The 19,723-nt window shown below is 39.8% G+C and overlaps 1 protein-coding gene across 1 annotated transcript in view; it reads right to left on the bottom strand.

The window, feature by feature from the left end:
* The window catches only part of si:ch211-186j3.6 (neural-cadherin), a 286,707-nt gene that overhangs the window by 207,598 nt on the left and 59,386 nt on the right, over window positions 1-19,723 (bottom strand).

Below are 19,723 nucleotides of genomic sequence, written 5' to 3'. Positions count from 1 at the left end.
ACTGGTATATAAGCAAAGAACTGTGCTGCAAATAGGCACCCACTGTCTGCACTGACTCTGATTGAGGGGCGCACAGTGGTGGAAACGTTTGTAATTATTCGTCAATAAAAACATTGCGATCTATCCTCGTGCACCACGGCAAAGCAGTTAAATGTCCAGTGCATGAGGAGCCTGACCGTACGCATTTGGTATTTTGGTGACAGGATGCGTCTGGCACATCTGGAAACAGGGGGAGAGTGAGATGTACTGGGAGTGTTAGCAATTGGGATTGACTTCACAAACCAGACATTGTTTTAAAATTCCCATATCCTTCCCTTTAACTGTCTCGTTCCCGCACATCGTCTCCCCAGCAGCCGCATATATATCAAGTATTGGCGATTGCACGGGGGGGGGGACATAGGACGATGTGAATGAGGTGAAGATCGCCCAACATACATTTTTTCCCCTCCAAAACTAAAACCAGACTGAATAAATATGAAAGAGAAATAGTATGTGCTGAGGCCATGCAGTACTTTTCTTCTCTGCAGCTCTTATTCGGTTATTTGGTTTTAAATCACACTGTCTTCTCCCCCATGTCATTTCTTCCCTGAAAGTGTCACGTGGACACCAGACAACAGAAATACGGTGCCACTTACTGCACTCGTATAGCAAACAGCAATTATAGTAGCACTGGGAAAACACACCAAGGTTTCCCACAAACCTTGAGACATGCAAAGAAGATGCTGCACAGCAGTGTTAGCTGTTTGCAGCAGCGGAGCGCCGGAGTAATTTCAGTGCGCGGCCCATTAGATGGCTCTCTCAGTTGTCCGTTTTGGTACTTGCTGGGAGGAGAAATGGCTGATTCTTATGTGGAATAGTTACATAAATACAATGTTATCTCTGTAATTGTCCTGCACTAATTCACCATGGCCTGGAACAGCAAGTCCAGATGATGAATTTTCTCCACCTTTACATTGGTTCTCCGGCTGTAACAAGCAGCCCTTGTAGGGAAATGAGAAAGGGCCTTTGTGTGTATGACTGTACTGTAAATGATGGAGGGATGTAAGGTGGATAGGAGGAGAAGAGCAGGAGGGGAAAAAAAAATATTTTCAGAGCAAGGGCAATCAAGTAATACAGAGCACCGCGAGAAAAAGCAGCAAGGAGAATAAGAGCTGTGCATCGCCTGAACAGGATTAAGAGTGAAACGCAGAGGCTGAGAAATGACCCTGTGGTTGTTATAGAAACAGCAGAACAATGAAAAGTGGAAGATGGCAGAATTAAGAAGAGAAAGGAAAAAAAACAAGCAAGCAATTGCATAAATCAATGGCATTAGAGAAGAGAGAGAGCGAGGGAGCATTACAGAGAAAAACCATAAGCGGACATCAAAAGAAGACGGAAAAGCGGAATTAACCATCCACATCTTACAAAACATATAGCACTGCACTTAACTCTGGGGTTGAACCAATGTATTTGTTGATGATCTCTCTCTCTCACTCTCTCGCTCTCTCTCACTCTGTCTCCCCTCCCTCCCTTCCTCCCTGTGGTCGTAACAGATTCAGAATTAATTGGCAAAAGGACAATGTAGCTTTGGGGAAGAAGGGACGGCATTACCCAGACAATAAATCACTGGGCTAATATACAGAGCGCTATGCCAAAATGCATCTCACACACACACACACACACACTTTCTTTCTCACTAATAACGATCATCAGTGGATTAGTGGATAATGAAGGACAATAGGGAGATACAGCTTGATGCTATTGCCATCCCTCACACTAATGCTCCTCATTGGATTTAATGATATGTCGCAATCCCTAGAAACAGTAGGACCTGCAATTACTAACTAGTGATACAGAAGGCTTTTTTATGGCCAGTTGCTCAAATAGGTTGCAAGTCGGACCATGGTTACATGTCCATTTTCTCACAGCGTTCTCGTTATCTTGTTCCCAGAGCACCTGCAGTGTGTGTGAAGTCGTGAAACCTCATCCTCAAACACCCTTAATGAAAAAGTGGAGGTTGTGTTTGCTGCTTTTTATTCATGGTAATTGATTTTTTTGTCACGATCGGAACTCTTACTGCGGTCAAGGATGAATAAAAGCAGCATTTCTCTTTTTAAATTTTCGGAGGAAATTTGTCAATATTCTATTTACAGCAGACGTTCTAATTGTCAGCACAAGAAAAGCAATAGCGCTACAGAGATAACTCTAGTGATAATACTTTAGAAATAATGTCATTCGTTTTATCAGAACCTCTGCTGCCGATTCAACTTGTGTTTTCATATTTTCTCTCCAGGTCACATTCATTAAACCCCAAAGGAAAGATATTTCTGAATATGCTATTGATACCAATAAAGAGACTGTGTATAACAATATTTGAGGCAATAAGCTAATATCATTCCAGATGATTAACTGGGCTGGCAGAAGTCAGCCTGCGTCATGTCTGCAAGAGCAGAGCAATAGATACAATCTTTTATCAAAGTATATATATATTTATATCTGTAGAAATATAAACCATCAAATTCAGAAAAAAGAATCTATCAAGAGAGCAGAATTACATGAGCATTTTCATTGGGGGCTAATCCATTAAATCAAATAACAGATAAATCCCACTAGTTCGTGTTGATATAAAAATCACATAATGATCTGATGTTAACTTGCTGCTCATCGATTTGCAAAAGCTAAATACAACCAGTGACATTTAAATCATACACTGTACGACAATAAGACTTTATAACTATACTGTGTGACTCTATGTCATATCATTCAAATCTACTGTTTGACACTACTACCCCGATTTTAGAATAATTAGTAACACAAAAGACCTTTGTCATGATGAATGGCAGCTTTTGCAGTTTTACTTTGTTCTAGTTTTCCACTAGTTTGAATTTGAAGAGCCATCCACTGGGTCTTCTGACAGCACATGGGACAGCAGTTCCACTCGTCTTCCACCACAAATACTTTATACTGTGAGAGTGCTCCTGATGTAATATTAAAGTACTATAATATTGTTGAACAATATCAAAACCGATGCAGAACAAACAGATATTGTGTCTTTTGTTATTCCATGCATTCGTCTTCCTTCATAAAAAAACAAAAAACAAACATCTGGGGACCTTACAGATTTATTTATATATTTCGCTCCAGCTGATGCTCAAGTATCATCCTTTCGGCAAGAAATCAGATTCCATGCCACTTCCCCTGCTGCCACAAAAGGCTTTATACAACTTTTTACATGAAGTTACGGCTGCAACTGAGCTTTATTTCCATCCCCATTCAATCCGTTCATTATTGTCTTGATTGTTTGGCATGTTTAAATTATAAAAGTGAATATTTAATTATTATAGTAGATACCAATGAATTGATCAACAAGTCATTCAGTTAATTGCTGCAGCTCCACATGCAGCTGTGTTCTCCAGATAAGGCAAATGCAGTGGAAAGTGAATTAGAAACAAAGGTCTGATCTGTTCATCCCCTTCAGCCAACGAAGAAACACTTGACTCTTTAGGATATGAAACAATGAGATTTATAGAAAATGCAATCTTGCGTTTGAGAAGCATTAGCCCCAGTCAATACAGCTGGAAGCTCACAGAACATTCAGCACAATCGCAGTCTCATCAAAGGTGTCACTATTAATGACTCGTCAATTACCAGGGGCTAAATATAGGACTTTTCATACTGGAGTCAGAGTTTGGTGTCGTAAAAACTTAGGTGGGGTGAAGTAAGGATAAGGACAGACAGCACAACACCAGCAGCAGTTATTAGTCCTGAAAAACAAGTGTTGACACAAAAGCATTACGTGCTGGAAATTGGCAGATTCTCCCGTTAAGACACATTGCACTACAATAGACTGGGCAATAAATCAAAGAAATAGGATTGATTATATTTACATACAATTCCTGCATGTAGAAGCATTGTCCTTTTACAGAATGGCAAGCTGGCATTTCTGATCCACAGTGTGTGCAGGTCACCACCTTGACCGTTCCTAATTCAAATTCTTATTTTATTCTGAGAAAGAAAAAAAGAAAGTCTTCCATAAGCAGCTCTAGGAGGATTTATGACATTGCATTTCCATTCAAGATTAGACTGTGATAACTATTAAAAAAGGAGAATAGTTAGGTTGTATTGAAGAGGTAGGAAGGGAGATGAGCGGAAAGAGCTCATGCTCACCCAGTTGACCCTAAACAGTATGTGTGTTCACATAACTCTGTAGTGAACCTGCAGGCTGAATGCTTTGTACTGTTCCTTTGATGGAATTGCACTTTTATTCATCACTTGTGGAAGTCAAACTTACTGTTTCTTACTTACCTTCTTAACACTTCATATTTTGTAGCGTCTACACAATAACCTCCTCTGATGTGAAGGCTACATAACTGTGACAAATGCTACCACAAGCCTGCACGAAGCTAAAAGGTTTAGTCTACAAAGAGAGGATTAGGAAAAGAAACACTTGACGATATTTAACTGTTCTGTTAGAAGGAATGGAAAAACAGTAAGAAGGAACATCATTGATTTACCCAGTAATTTTAACTTTGATACTTAAAGTACATTTTCTTGATTTTATTTTACTTAACTACCATTTTCTATGCAGGACTTTTGAATGTGCTATTTGTACTTTTCCTTATTTAAGTAACAAATCTGTGAATTGCCTTCAGCACTGTTAAGCAGTAGAGCAATTCACATGTAGCAGCCTATTGACCACACAGCAACAGAATAGAGCCGATGATGTGAAGAGAGGTGCTTTGACGGATGGCCGTGTAAAAAAGACAATACACTTTTTTGAGGGGGCACGATGACCAGGGTTGGGAACCGAAACTCTGTTCCAAAACCGTATCCAAAATGTCAAGTACCCGGTACCCGTCAGGTAGTCAGGTTGCACATCGAAGCTCACCAAACATTTAAGGCAGCACGGTGTCGATCTGAAAGACTGCACAGCGTTTAGTGTCCTGCGGTCTCCGAGCCCGAGTGTGTCACAGTTGGGTTAAAGACATTGAGCATGTCAATAAGGCTCTGAGATGAGTTGTGTGGGTTTTCTTTTGTCTACCACAAGGCGTTACCACTGCTGCCCCGGTGTAACATGAAGCACAGCTACTGTGCATCAGTCCAGTCCAATAAAGATATATTTGTTAACTAAACATTTGACCAATTTTTTTTTACCATTTTGGAATCGAAAGGTGGAATCGATAAGAACCGGAATCGATAAGCAGAATCGGAATCGGAATTGATAAACTTTAAACTTTAAACTTTAAACTGAAACAAAATATTTTTAAATAGATGTCTTCATTCCTACCATACAAACTTTAAACTGATTTAGTGAGAGATACGGATTTGGAATAGATAAGCAGATTTAGAACTGGATTCAGATTCAAAAGCTCCACTCCTTTGTGGGCAGTGTTTAAACTCAGTCAGTTGACTGCTTCATCGCAGTGTTGGTTTTACCATAGTGAAGTTTGTTCACTTGTTGGTGTTCTTTATAATTTTCTGGATTAGCCATAAATTCCTATCCTGTATTCTACAACTGTTATTTCATTTAAAGAACACCTGCATTTTTACCACATATAAGGATTCAGAAACATTAAATCCAAAGTCCGCTAGTGAAATCAGCTGGACCTCACATGAAATGAATCTCTAACATTCAGAGCGATCCGTATCAAATGTTTTGTTTCACATGCAATTCAAATTTAACTTGATTGCTCAGCATATGTGATGCAAATTTCAAAGTGTAGAGATATTTGACTAAGCCACAGATACATGACTAAGCCACAGATATCGGACACTAGAGACACTACTGTGTTCTGGCATGTCAAGGCCTAGAACCAGATAACTTCAAATGTATGGTTTCAAAAATAAATTCAATTAAACAGACCGTAAAAAAGAAAACAGTCAAAATAACTAAAAACCTTAAAATAAATAACTTGACAAACTCTACAAAATCTGATCGATAATATGTGTAAGGTGTGCACACTCTCACCACACATTTTTATTAGCGATGGTGAGTGAGTGATTTTGTGAAAACAGATCTTTGCTCGTTTTCCAAATGTTACTTGTTTAGTCAGATTTTTTTGTACCCTCAATATGTGTTATTCCAGCTGCTGTGTGTTGATGCCTGATCTATTTTCGTTGACACCAAAGACTTTGATCTGAACTTTAGCTCTTTGATGCTTTGTTTGCTTCCTGTAGCACGATGAGAGCGAATATACTACATGTACAAAGGAGTGAACTGCTGGGTTTCTACTGTATAAAAATATGGAGACTGTTTGAGAAAATGTTATTTGACATGTACATCTACTTTTAGTTTCGCTCATGTACCATCCACTAACATGGAGGAGGCAGGGTTTATGACTTATGCTACAGCCAGCAACCAGGCGGCAATCAAGATGCTTTGTCTTCACTTCTGGGGGGGGTATGTCATTTATTTGTATATAGAGTCTATGGTTTATCCTTACTGACTCTATAAGTGCCTTGAGATAATGTATTCTGTCATAGAGCTCTATGTAGAGTAAATAAAACTGTACATAAAGACATCTCTGTGGGGATATTGTTTTGCAGTGGGATGCTTTATGAAGCCATTTACAGTATGAGACGGACATGAGCACACTCTGGATGGACAAGTAAGTGCCCAGCTGCTTCTATTATCTCAAACAAGTGCACAGGTATGAGTCATTGGACTCCTACAGCAAAGTGCAGATGGACAATGCCAGTCGGACGGGGCTTTTGCAGGTACATGTAAGTACCCTGTTTATGAGCAAACCAAGCAGAGATACTTTTCTTGCCATTGATTGGAGCCGATAGATGCTGTTGGTGCTGTTTGTGGGTGGCTGTGGCTCAGGGGTTAGAGCGGTCGTCCTCTAACAGTCTTCCCCAGAACAGTCTTCCCCAGTCTTCCCCATTCCTGATGCCAAAGTGTCCTTGGGCAAGATACTGAACCTCAAATTGCCCCTTCTTATAGAGAAAGGTGCTGCACATAGATGCCCTGTATGAATGTGTGTGTGAATGGGTGAATGTAAAACTGCACTGTAAAGAGCTTTGAGTGGTCATCAAGACTGGAAAGGCTCTTTATAAATACAGACTATACACAGACCATTTATGTAAATGCACGTTTGCTTCATTACGTAATGTGTCGACATTAAGAGTGTGTAGAATGTGTAGAAGTGAGCACACACGTGTCTGAGTACCAGACACTGTGTTGAAGCTTGAGGATATCAAACAGGAAGACACTCGGTTAACGGCTGATGGATCAAACACAGACTCGTTGCCCTTTGTTCTCCTCCAGTGACCCCAATCAGCACCTTTCTACCTCTCTGCCATCTCATTTTCTCATTCTCTCTCTCACAGTACTGAAGGTGTGATGTAGAAAACCCCCCACCTTCCTCCTCTCTGTCTTATTTGGCATTAATATGCAGCACTATTGTTGCAGCCTGTGGAAAAAAGACTATATATCTAACAACACCTTCTCTGTGACTGTGTCACTATCAGGGAACAATAACATGCACCTAAAACTGTCATTATAACTTTAAACAAACATATTTCCATCACACACCCAAAATCAGTTACCACTTGCCTTTTAAACATAGTCTAAATTAAGGATTAACAAAGGAACCAACTCAAGGATTTTTTTCCACCAATGAAGTCGAACTGACATATGGGCGCAACACTGAACCTGGAGATCTACATCTTTGGAACTTGAGCCCCTTTTTCACTGTTCAAAAAATCCACTAACCATTAACATCTTCAGTCTGAAATGGGAATGGCTACAATTGGCATTCACTGTCAGGTTAAATTACTTTGTAGTAGACACTGGTTTTCATTAGCTTCAACCTCCGTTTCCATCACTTTATTACATGACACCCAGGTGAACATGTTTATTAACATGCCTATAGTCTACAGGCTGACGCTGCTCCTTTTCCGTTATGACGCACATTGAACTTCAGGGTGTTAAAAGTGTAAATAGCCATGCATGTTTGTGTAGTAATTATTTTTCACACTTTGGGAACAGCATGCAATTGTGTCTTCATATTGTGCAAGATGCAACACTTGCAAGACAGCAAGGTTTCTGACACGTTGGTTTCCTTCTGCATTTGTGACTTCGAACATTGACTCAACGGGGGTGAAGAATGATAGGAAAACTCCTCCACTGGCAATTGGGAAGGAGTCATTCTCCTTTTTTGTGGGTTTACCTACTTTTAAAAAACCCTCTGTATACCTGCTAACACGTGAACGCGCAAAGCAAAGGGGAAGGGCTAAGGGGTAGTGCCAAGAGGTGAAAGGGGCCTGGGCCTTAGCTGCAACCTCAGGTAACCCTGAGATGTGAAGAAGAGAAGCGTGAAAGTCCTTGAAACTGAACAACGAAAGCAGAGCACCACACCCTCCCCTCCATATATGCAAATTGGGAAAGACTGATGACACCCCCGAAGACACTGGACATGCAACCTTAAGCTGACAATGAATATAAGAACCCCACTTAGAGTGTCACCAACACAGAGCTTTATTCCCTTGTGGAAATAGAGCACAGAGTCACACTCAATCAGCACACTTCAAACCTCTCTCTCCTGCACTTGTGCCAACACACGCACGCACGCACGCACGCACGCACGCACACACGCACACACACACACACACACACATACACTCATCTGTATAGTTGTCAAATAGTTGCCTACAAACATCATCATTTGGTCTTTGTAAACAGAGAAGATGTACATGTTGATTTGCACACATATGGAGACGCATTCTGATGCCAGGTGTGAAATGAAATGCTTTGAGCTGTCCACTTGTAATCCACTTGAAATCAGCTGTTAATACGAGGTCTGAACATGGCCTCTGACAAAGGACCTGTCTGTCATTGTCACCATGGCTACAAACAACATGTTTTGTTGATGATGTAAACCTATTTGCATATTGAGTGTTACTTGAGACACATGTGCAGAAAGTATGGCTGCACGATATTAGGAAAACATTACGATGTGACATGCGATAAATTAACAAATGCTTAAGTATATAGTGTTAAGTCTTTCTGCTTTGGTTTCACTGCTAACATAGAGCCCATACAGTAAGTGGTCTATGCAGACACTGACAAAAATGAAAAGCAAAGTGAAAAGTTATATTTTACAATTTTTTTCAGACTCTGTCAGTAATTTACTGCTCCTCTCTGCATCTTGATTATTCGCGCTGAGGACTGCCCACTGAATCGAGTCAAACCGAGCGTGCTGCCAGTCTGAAGCAAGCAGTGGAATCAGTGTTGGTTTGCCGTTACCTTTCTCTCAGGTTCTGGGACTATAAAAAAGAAGCTACCAAATTCTTTTATAGTAATCAACCATTTCTACAAATCAATTTGGCCTGGGGACAAACGTGATCACGAACAGTTTCCACTGTACTAGAATTAAGCCAGAATTTTGACGGAGGAGGCTCGCAATACTCTAAACAGGAAAAACCCTGGACAGGCCCATCAATGATCTGAATATATTTGATTTATTATCTAGGGCAGCAGGACTCCATCTGATTGGTCAAATATATTGACATGCAGAGCATGAATGCATGACACATGGACGACCATTTTTCGCAGTTCAAGCACTCTTTTGCGTTACATATAAAGAACATGTTGATATTGTGATAATGGTAAATTTTTTGATATATTGTGCAGCCCTATCAGAAACTATCTAATGTAAGGTGTGAACTGGCATATCTCAAGCTGTCCACTTGTAATTGAATCAATCATAACGCTTGTTAATGCCAGGCATGAACAGGGCCACGGTAATATGGACGGTGGCTTAAAGCTGTTGCCACTGCACTGCAGAGAAAAGATACAATACAATTAGCAGGCTTTTCAGCAGGAGAACTGCCAGCTCAGGGAAAAGGTGCGAACGCTGCAGCATGTGTGAGAAAGCTGACCAGAAAACAACTTGTGAAATCATAATCAACCCCCACAGAAGAGGCAGCAGAACAACAGAATACAAAAAAAAACAATCAACAGCAACACCAAGTCAAAAGCCAAACACCTTAAGATACTCCTCTTCCAACAAACACCACTTCCAGAACTCCAAAAGTAACACAACGAAAAATCCACAAATTGTGCACCTCATGGACTCATATGATTGGTGTGTGGGGCTAAGAGAAAAAATAGCTGTGTTATGGAGCTGCTGACAGAGGACATACTGGGGTCCCCTGGTCACATCATCATCCACACTGAACATACTGGCACAAACAACATGAGAACACAGGTAACTTTACCAAGTGAGTGACAGAAAAAGTTTCCGCCCCATTACCCAACACAAAAGTAGTTACTCTACTCTACTCTCCTACCTTTGTTTACTTGTCTCCCCACACCAAGTTGGACCAACACAATCCATACAACCAAAAGCAGATCCTCCAAGCAACAGTCCCCAACTTCTGCAAAGACTCTGAAGAACGTTGCCCATGCTACTGAGGAATCCATAAAAACAAACTGCTTTTTAGAAAATTGGAACACTCTAAACAAACAAAAACATGAGGACCTACCCATCTAAAAGGCGGATGTAAACCACTTTTCCATTCTCTTTGGACCAAAAAAGAAAAGAATAATGAGCAAAATCTCAGCACCCTAATTGACATCCAAATGAACAAAACAAAAGCAAATTATTTCCCTGCTTTGCTGACTTCAAAAGAGCTTTCGACTCAATTTGGCACGCTGTATAAATTGTAAGAATGTAGATCAGTGAATCTTACAAGACAAAAATCATGGCATGGCAAAAAGGTAGCACTGCTCTATAAAAACTATATTATATTACCTCTACACTAACTTTAACAAACCTTCAAACGGGCTGCAAGATACAGCAAGAGGCACTACTTGGTTATCCAATTCTAATCTGAATTACAATATTAAACTCCCATATAGATTCTGTTTCACTTTATCATTCCAAGGTTTACAGTCCAAGACAAATACCAATTTGAGACTCTATTGCAAATGTCCAATGGAAAACTGCATACAGAACAAGGGCGATATCCACTAATTATGAAAAGATTCAAAGAGATCTTTTAGATTTAACTTTATATTCACCAAACATGAAGTGACCCTTACATGCTTTAGAACAAAGCCCTCCCCTACACGGAGACCCTTAAGAGGAGCCCCCTCAGCAAGCTGGTCCTGGGACTCTGCCCACAGAGCCCCCAGACTTAAAACCAATGAAGACTCAATTAAAAAGCAGAGCAAAGTGAAATACTGTTTGGTCCTAAACAGAGAGTACTGAATGGCAGATTACCTGACCGCTGCGAGTGATCCGAAACTAAGTAAATCTTTGATCATGAACACACTCACTGAGCACAGCCTCGCCAAAGAGAGAGGTCATCACAGGCCGACCTGGCCTCCCACAGAAGAAAGATTGTGCACCCACTGAACACAGCGGGAAGTGGAAACTGAGATGCACATTCTAACCCCCTGCCAAGTGTACCAAGGCAAATACCACCCGCAAATTAAATGCACCTAAAAAGGACTTTGAAAACATAGTTATAAACTAGAAACTTCCCTATCTGCTGGGTGAAATCCAGACATTAGCAAGATCCATCTATATTCACTTTATATTTCCAACTGCAAGGTGAACATTTTGCTATTGTACATTTTACTTCACACTTGCTTTGGCAATGTAAACTTCAGTTTCTCATGCCAGTAAAGTCCCTTTGAATTGAATTCAGTTCTGTTGACTTGTGTGTGTGTTTGTGTGTGTGTGTGTGTGTGTGTGTGTGTGTGTGTGTGTGTGTGTGTGTGTGTGTGTGTGTGTGTGTGTAAAAAAGAGAAATGAAGTGGGACAAAAGAAAAGACTGGCAAAAAAAGGAATAAAGAAATAAAATGAGAGTGAAAGAGGACGAGGAGATAGATAGGTAGAGAGAGAGAGAGAGAGAGAGAGAGAGAGAGAGAGAGAATAGCAAAGAAGGCCAGTTAATTAAATGTCCTCTCTGAGGATTACAAAGGGCTATGTGGCCCTCACTGGTAACTGCGCCATACATAATCTGTTTAAACGGAAAGCTGCCGCTGTCTTACTGACTTTTACATATTTAATATGGAACTGTCAATTAAACTAAGGGATGAGAGAGAGGGGGAAATCAAGCTTTAGTTCTTACACTAATTACAAATGATGCAAATGGTTAGCCAATAGTTTTGCTGCTTATTCTTACAGTACAGCCACTCATAATTGAGTCTGCACGCTGCCAATATTGCGGTCAAACAAATACACACACAAGTTGGCATGTACACCAGCAGCGAGACAAAGCATTCAGAGAGGTGCTCAGCTCACGTTAAGAGCCATGGTATTGGCCAAGGCTGGGCAATATCAATTCAAGTCAATTACACAATAAGTTATCACATTTACATCAGTAATAATGAATGGGATTATGCTGCACTTGCAATAATCAATATTTATATACAATGACTTAGACATGTAATTTGAAAGGATTCATCGTGGTGAACTGTAGAGGAGCTCCACCCGACTCTGTTGTTCCCCTCAACTCTACAAAGCCAAATCTTCTTCCATGTTAGCAGATGAGACATGGACCAAACTAAAAGGTCAACAAGAATTTTGCCAGTTTGGAGCAATAATAAATAAAAGTCAAATCTTTCTCAAAGATGGTTTCTGTAATTTTAGGTAGTTATTATCACACTGATGTATGTTAAGTTGTTTGGTTATTTATCTAATGCTATGATGTCATGATTGACAATCGCTGGAGCATGTGCAGACTCTGACTCCAAATAATGTCAAAAGCAGGTACCAGAAAGCAAGATGGCGGCATCCGTATCTGTGACATTTTGGCTTCTTTTTTGCGCTACAGGGGGCGGTGGAGATGCATCGTCCATCTTTATGTACAGTCATGTACAGGCAGTGACACATTGGTTTTGTTTCATGGCCCACAACATTGCTGCCTTGGTTTATTCTCATTACTCTTGTCGGTGTTGTTTCCAGATATTTGTGTAAACTAAACTTTTACTTTACATTACATTTCATTTAGCTGATGCTTTTATCCAAAGCTACTTACAATAAGTGCATTCAACCATGAGGGTAAAATCCCAGAACAAGAAAAATCAAGAAAGTACAATTTTCTTCAAGAAAGCCAAACTACAAAGTGCTACATGTAAGTGCCATATAAGTGCTACTAAATATAGTAGTTTTTTATTTATATTTTTGTATTATCCAAGGTGTAGTCAGAAGAGATGTGTCTTTAGTCTGCGATGGAAGATGTGGAGACTTTCTGCTGTCCTGATGTCAATGGGGAGCTCGTTCCACCATTTAGGAGCCAGGACAGCAAAGAGTCGTGATATTGTTGAGTGGTTAGCTCGCAGTGAGGGAGCAGCAAGCCGATTGGCCGATGCAGAGCGGAGTGGACGGGCTGGGGTGTAAGGTTTGATCATGTCCTGGATGTAGGACACGACAACAGTTGTCAGCTGACAAAATTAGAAGCTAGGTTGTGAGCAAAACCATATCATTAAAATCGTAGCTTCCGTTATCTCATCACATCTGTGGGGTGTCTTGCTGTGTACAGTGATAGAAGCAAACTAATGTATCAGACTACTATGTCTATGCTCTGGTGAGGTTTTGCTGGTCACACACTTGTCAAGCTGTTTGCCATGGTTGTGTTTCAGGTGATTGTTTTTACGTCTGTACCAGCCTGTTCTCATCTGTAATTTTTAAGAGCATTACAAAGGTAGACGATAAATACATTCGGTGTTAATTGAAGAGACCGAGTATTAACCTTCTAAAGCCAATAATTGGTCAATCCCTTCCTGAGATTACTCTACTTACCATCTGGATCAAAGACTCTCTTACCAACTGTGATACCAGCTATAGTTTACAACCTCCACTCTGTTGCTCCAGATATCCGGTATTAGTCCTGATTCCACTGACGACACAAACGGCACAGCACAATAGGAAGAAAATGTGTCCCCTAGTTAACAATCTACTAATTACAGAATCCTTTAATTAACCAAGAGTCTGCTTCAGGTCACCGTATGTGTGTGCGCATGAGTTCAGTTTACAGTTCAGCTGAGGTAATCTCTAAGATCTCCCGCTTTAATAAGTCCTATTAACTTGTACTGGGATTCAGCAGGGATTACATCCTTCTGTCTCGTGTCTCTCTCACATTTTGCCTGACCGTTCGCTGCATAGCGAAGATTAACATGAAAGTCAGCGTTGCATTTTTAAGCAAGACTTTAAACAGCAGCAGCTGTTTAGACAGAGCCAAGTGCTCGCAGGGAGGCTGGCTGATGCATCTGCCGTTGGTCTCAAACACTGTGAGCTCAAGCCACATATTATCCCAGACATTTTGCTAACAGCAGCATGTTAGCTGACAGGGAAAAACTTAACCCTAGCCCTGATTCAAAGCACTTGTCTTTCCTTCCTTACTCCAAAAGTTGACTTGCTTCCCAGTACATCTGCTATAGTGGAAACATTGTAAACTCAAACCCAATTTTTTTAATTGCAAAAATTCACAACTCTTAATTCTGTTGACAAAACTTTTGCAATCTTTCAGTGACAAGGTTAAACAAGATCATCATTGTACTACAGCTGTGCCTAGGGAGAAACAAAGGCATTTTCTATATATATATATATATATATAACTTTTTTTTTTTTCTTATCGTCATAATCTTATGCAAGGTAGAACATTTTCTCGCCTGGTTTTCTCAACATGAATCCTGTTGTGTTTCCCTATGATCAAATTTACAACAGCCCAAATGAGGAAAATGTAGAAGATAACATTAATATTAATACAGTGAAATCCAATGAAACTACCAACGCTGCACTTATAGCAGAATCTTTCCAAGATTTATTTGATCTGATTTGACTTGTTTCTGTGGTTTTGTGTGAGCTGATGTCCTGAGCCTCAGTCCATCGGGCACTGGATCCATAACTGTGCAGTTTTTGATGAGTCTGGTGGCCAACTACATGAAGCTTGATACCTTTGTGTCCCTCCATTTGTCTGTCTCCGCTAGACAGATTCAAGCAATGGCACTTAAATAAGTGAACAATGAACTGTGGAGGAACCCAAACAGGCTAAATAAACTGCAGCCAGCAGACTACACAAGGCATGCAGGGTTCTTATTGCAGAGCTTTTCATCTTTCAAATAGAGCTAAAATTATGTAATATAAAACATTCTGAGGCTCGTTTGACAAATAATCTTTTTCCTGTTGAAGTAAAAGACAAGCCAGTGTGCCTACTCCCAATGGGGACACAGTTGTAGTGATGAAAAAGACCAATCTCGAGCATCACTGCAGCTGGAAACATGCAGCTACACCGGACGAGTCACTACTAATGACCTTTGTAGTGTGTGAGCTGATGGCTGAGCTGAAAGTTCATTCATGAGGAGAGTTCATGATGGACAAACTGAGCAGAGAAACATCCTTTCCTCTAGATAATCCCCAAAAAATGTTAATGCTTAAACTAGAGGACAAATCACACTGACGTAATATATTAATTCGATTTTTTCCCCCCACTTTCAAAGCTTAGTTGTATTCGAATATCTGAAAAAATTGTGAGTTCTGAAGTGTGACACATTTCAGATATGGTCCTGCTAAAATAATACAAACCATTGTTTTAAGAGCCAAAAATGAATAAATAAATTAAAGAGCTAATTAAGCAGGTTTAATTTTTCAATTGAATTCTGACTCTAGCATCAGGAATTGTTTTTCTCTCGTATTGTTTCTAAAACGAAAGAATGCTTTGCACCTCAATTTGGCAGAATATGTGTGTAGGCGAGAGACGAGTAGATCAGAAACAGGGAAAAAAGCTCCCGCACACTGTGCAACATGCAATCAGCGATTTATTTAGCTGCTGCTGCAACGTTTCAGCACAAGACCTTCATCAGGGAAACATTTTGTGATGATTACAAGCCCTCTTAAATAAGGAGTGGCCACAGGTCAGCCACCCAATAACATTCCTAATAACATTTTGGGCAGGTTTAATTTGCAGGTGAAACTGCATAGATGCATTTATGGCAAGTACAAAATTACCAGAAGACACAATGCATCATCATCGTAATGAATATGATCAGGCCTCACAAAATTATATATACCATCACATTCCTTTATAGAAAAAACTATTTATCATATGTAAAATAATAACAATCCAAACCATGTATATATCAAAACAGAATCCTCCTCCATATCCATCTCAACATTCAAATGCAAACAAAGTGAAAAAAGCACATCGCATGTGGCATCAATGCATACAAGGCAGGTCTCATTTGTGAAATAACCTGATAATATGTGTACATATTCACAGGCATCCAAAAATATCTGAAGATGAGCACGGAAATCCAGTAGCTCCAAAGGGACTGAACAATGAACTTCTTCTTAACTTGTTTCTGTGATCCTCTAAAATGATTTTTTAGTGAACATTTTTGTACTTCCTCAGTATGTTTTTGCTTTGGTTTAATCCATGCATTTCCGTGCTCAGCTTCAGATATTTTTGGATTTGCTGGCCTGTGGCCTGTCCCTATTAAAAATGGCTTCTAATCGTCACAAAATGTTTGCCTGATGAAGGTCTAGTACTGAAACCTCGCAGCAAGATAAATCACTGACTTCTACAATTGTGGCCTTTAAAGCATCCTTACTTAATTCCTTTCTTGTGTCTTTCTTAGGGTTACAAGTATTACTATCGATTCAATGTTGAATTAATTGTTCAGTCCACAAAATGTCCGAAAAGGGTTAAAAGAAATGCCCAGTGATTTGTATTCAAATGTGTTTTACAGGAACAGTCCAGAACCCAAACACCCTCACTTCCGGGGATTGTATTTGTGTATCAGTTGACATCATGTCAAAAAGGCAACAAATGACCTCAGACAGACAGCAGTCACACAAATTATAACCCATCTACACAACCATCTCTCTGGTTCACTATGGGTATCTGTAGGTTTTTAGTTAGGCTCAACAGAGAACAGACATGCAGTAAGAGCCAGTATTACTTTCATCTTGTCTCTTTTTTTCTTGGTTTCTTAGACTTTAGTTCTCATGTCAAGTCCCCTAATTTAGGAAATGGAAGTTAATTGTTTCATCTCTCATCTGCACTCTGTTCCAGAAGTTACAGAAGGCTGCTGGAGAGGGGGCCAGGAGTCTCTGAGATAATGAGAGATAAAACCATGATGAATTTGGCAAACCACTTGTTCTGGCTCACTGGGAATGGCAGTTCCAAAAGTGCTCAATGAAAATATAGACTCCAGTTCAAAACCTCGAGGCTGGCTTAGTTCCATCTGTGAGGGGGAAAAAATAAATGGAACGGGAGAGAAAAGGAAAGAAAAACAGGGAGTGAAAGTGAAACTGAGAGAGAGAGAGAGTAGAGGAAGAGAAGAAAGAGACCAAATATTGTCTATGTGTGTGTGTGTGTGTGTATGTGTGTGTGTAGTAGGCCTTCTCTTTTCTTACTTCAAACTACTAACTTTAAGAGGGTCGGATATGTATGTATGCACACACAGACACAACTACACACACGTACAAAGTACAATGCACATTATTTATCGAGCTATTAAAAGTAAAAAATCAATCTTTATGCGTGCGAGGCGTTGCCGAGGCCTTGATAAGTGTTTGAATATATGACCTGACTGGAGTGAAGTACGCCACAAATAGACGCCGGTGTCATTAAACGGGGGGACGGAGTTGAGGGGGTTAGGGGGTTGGATGTGCCTGCTTTGAGTGAAACACCACGACTCCTCTCTTCCCTCTGCCGCAGCATCATAATGCCAACAAACAGCGCGACATGAAAGCGGCTAAACGGATTATTAACTGGATTATTAACGAGCAGGCGTGAGAGGATTAGCCGTGTTGCTTTGAAGTCAATCTGCAGAAGGAGAAATTGACTTGGAACGCACTACCTCTTCTTTCTCTCATTCTGTCCCTCGCTTCTTTTTTTTTACCCTCTCTCTGCTTTCTCTCCATTTTCTGTTTTCTATTTTTGAGCAAAGAATAAAAGGAAACAAATAATAAATTCAGCCGCTTGTGAAAAGTATTTTTCCACTGAGCAAACAGACGCATTGGCAGCAGACTCTGGTGCTTGTGACCAGTGCAGACAAAACATCTTACTCACGTCAACACTTAAGGAAATGGAAGGTAGACTATTCATCTTCAGAATGAATCTAGCACACTGTCTATCTTACTTCACTGTCTCCTAACCCTGAACCGCAAGCTTGGAAAAAGACAGAAAGTTGGTTCAAATCCTTGAACGTTATTGAGAGTTCAGACTAAATTACACAATCATCCATTAATTCATTCAAGGAGGAAAATTCAAGTCTAATATCAAACGTTTTACATGTGACAAAGAAAAATGGTAAAAAAGAAACCAAAATTTACATCAAATGCAATTAAATAGAAGATCTTTACATCAATCATTTTAAAGGTCCAGTGTGTAAGATTTTGGTGAAAGGGATCTATTAGCATTTCTTATACGAAATAATCCTATCGATGTTTTTACTTGTGTTTCATCTAAATTATACAAATTGTTGTTTTCTTTACTCTAGAATAGGCCCTATATTTAAAACTTTATTATTTACATTGGGAGCGGGTCCTCTCTATGCAAACTAAACACCTTTTTAGTTGTTATGACAACTGAAGGCTACCACAGGTTCTCTTTCATGTTTGGAGGGGGACGGTAGGAGGGGTATTCAGCTGCAACATGCAACCTCACCACTAGATGTCACTAAATTATACACACTGAACCTTTAAGAGGTTAGCATTTACACACGAGAGGTTTCTGCCTCCACATAATACAGCTAAATGAAATACTGGAGAAATATAGGGACAATTTATTTGTTTCCAATCACAGACTGTTTTCTGTGGATTATCAGGAGCAACCAGGACACTGCTTTTGAAGAATATGTTGCTGCTGATTTCTCTAAATGTGATTTTTCACTTCAAATGAAATTCCATTCCCCACATGTGTATTGGGGCAGAGTTAGGAAGCTCAAAGACTGGTTTCATAATAAAAGCCAGATATACATGTACAGTCTTGTGAGGGAAATGTGTGTTCTCTGTTGCCTACATCCACTTTACCCGAGACTCTGACCGTTCCACGTTTGGGTCCCTTTATGATTCTTTGTTCTATAGTATCAAGGGGCTATGCAGTCACAGTGGACCACCAGTGGTTCTAACTTATTATCTCATCTCCTTTTTTCTTTCTCTCTGCTCAGGATGAAGGTAAATGAGAACAGAATCCTCCCTAAGTGCCTCCGTCTTTTTACACTGATGCTAATCAGCACTCTGACGTCTCTGAGTGTATGTTTGTTTACTGTGTTTTTTTGTGTGTATGTGTGTGCGCTTGTGTGTGCACTCACATTTCAGCGACAGAATCTTTTGTTGGTCTGTGGATAAACAAATACAACTACTCACGAACAAAGAAATAATTAAATTGGTCGACATTAATCATCAGTGCAAGACAACTTACAATTAAAACAAGATACGCAAATGTTAGAGTAAACATTTGATTAAAGGACTTTGTAGTTAATAAAAGTGCATTCATTCAATGTAAATGTTTTATGATTGTCTAATTGACAGAATATTTGCTTTATGAGTTTATTATCTGTTTCCAGATTTTTTTAAACATAATATTGTATACTTGAAAATAATAAAAAACAAAACAAAGATAGAGGAATTGTTTGGGGCCTTCAAGTAAATTCTGTGTAACCAGTATATGTTGTAAGACTAAAACTTCATACTCTGAATGACATGAGCATTTTCTGTGTTTGTGCTGTTTGCTAAAGTTCTTCTCACTGGTTACATGTATCAATGGCAGCTGAGGTGGT

This window comes from Hippoglossus stenolepis, chromosome 1, assembly GCF_022539355.2.
Source record: "Hippoglossus stenolepis isolate QCI-W04-F060 chromosome 1, HSTE1.2, whole genome shotgun sequence".
NCBI classification, from domain to species: Eukaryota; Metazoa; Chordata; class Actinopteri; order Pleuronectiformes; family Pleuronectidae; genus Hippoglossus; species Hippoglossus stenolepis.
This window is presented reverse-complemented; position numbering and strand designations above follow the sequence as displayed.